The sequence below is a fragment of the Chiloscyllium plagiosum genome, chromosome 19 (genome assembly GCF_004010195.1).
Source record: "Chiloscyllium plagiosum isolate BGI_BamShark_2017 chromosome 19, ASM401019v2, whole genome shotgun sequence".
Classification (NCBI taxonomy): domain Eukaryota; kingdom Metazoa; phylum Chordata; class Chondrichthyes; order Orectolobiformes; family Hemiscylliidae; genus Chiloscyllium; species Chiloscyllium plagiosum.
Window position 1 is genome coordinate 1651819 of NC_057728.1, and position 1624 is coordinate 1653442.

The 1624-nt window shown below is 46.1% G+C and overlaps 1 protein-coding gene across 2 annotated transcripts in view; it reads right to left on the bottom strand.

Moving 5' to 3' along the window:
• Positions 1–175, bottom strand: part of mrps33 (mitochondrial ribosomal protein S33) — a 12082-nt gene extending 11907 nt beyond the window's left edge. The window contains exon 1 of one of the 2 annotated variants that reach the window (XM_043708926.1): positions 97–175. The gene's annotated coding sequence lies outside the window, so the exon portion shown is untranslated. Of the gene's footprint in view, positions 1–89 lie in introns of both variants that reach the window. The other variant, XM_043708927.1, reaches the window with a different exon arrangement.
• Positions 176–1624: the final 1449 nt, after the last annotated feature.

Here is a 1624-nt window from a genome sequence, read left to right on the forward strand (position 1 = left end):
CCACCGGTACTGTACCCCAGTGTTATACAGTGATAGACCTGTCCCCACCAGTATTGTACCCCAGTCTTATACAGAGACAGCTTTCTCACTTTGCACCTTTCAGTTTTCTGCCGCTCCTTCCCTTTGGCCGTGACTTCCGCCGGAAGCCGGTCCGTCCCTGTGTGTCCGGGTGTTGTCGCGGTCTGTGTTTGTGTTCCGCCCCCGTTACCCGGGGGATGGATTTCCCGGGAGCGCCGTCCAGCTGATTCCCGCCTGGTCACTCATCCTGCAGCTCAGCAACATTCATCCAGTGAGACCACCATCAAACATCTCCTTCCCCCCACCACTCATACACCCAATCACCATTCATATCTACAATCATTAACCATCTCTCCAATAATCAATAACAGCTCAGATCAATGATATACCCTCAGAATCAGTCATGTCTTACATCAATGACCCACCCAATAATCACTTATATCTCTGATCAAATAGTAGCTTTGATCAATAACATACCCAGCAATTAACAATATCTATCAATCTGTATCTTGTCCCCGACTGATAATACCTCCAATCAATAATGTTTCCAAAAAGCAATGACTTCCCATAAACATATCTCCTATTTTTTCTTCAGTCAGGAGATGTGCACTTCTGTGACTGGACCAGTGTTTATTGCCCATCATGTTTGGCCTTGAGACATTGACGTTGCATTGCCTTCTTCACCATTGCTGTCCAAAATGCCAGATTCCATGACTTTGACCCAATGACACTGAATGAACAGCGATATACTTCCAAATTGACGTTGCATACCTTGGATGGGAACCTGCAGGAGATGGTATTTCCATATATCTGCTGTCCTTGTCCTTCTCGGCAGTAGAGATTGTGGGTTTGGAAGATACTGTCCAAGGAATTTTGGTGAATTTCTGTCATGTAGGGCATAAATACTGCTGCTACTGGGTGTCAGTGGTGGGGAGAATGAATGTTTCTGGATGTGGTGCCAGTCAACATGGCTGCTTTGGACTGGATGGTGGTAAAAACAATGACTGCAGATGCTGGAAATCAGATTCTGGATCAGTGGTGCTGGAAGAGCACAGCAATTCAGGCAGCATCCGACGAGCAGCAAAATCAACGTTTCGGGCAAAAGCCCTTCATCAGGAATGGAAAGTGATTCCTGATGAAGTGCTTTTGCCCGAAACGTCGATTTTGCTGCTCATCGGATGCTGCCTGAATTGTTGGACTGGATGGTGTCAAGCTTCTTGAGTGTTGTTGAAATTGCACCCACCAAGACAACTGGGGAGTATTCCATCACATTTCTGACTTGTGCCTTGTAGATGATGAGCAAGCTTTGAGAGTCAGGAGGTGAGTGACTCATTGCAGAATTCATCGCCTCTGACTTGCTCTTTCAACCACTATTTATATGGTGAGTCCAATTGAATTTCTGTTCAATGATAACCCTCCGGTGTTGATAGTGGGGGATTCAGTTATGGTAATGCCATTGAACGTCAAGGTGCAACAGATATGTTCTCTCTTTTTGGAGATGGTCATTTCCTGACACTTGTATGACACGGAGAGGTAATGGCATAGTGCCACAACAGTTGGTCCGCCTATTAATCCAGAAGCTCAGCTACCGTTTGGGGTAGCCAGT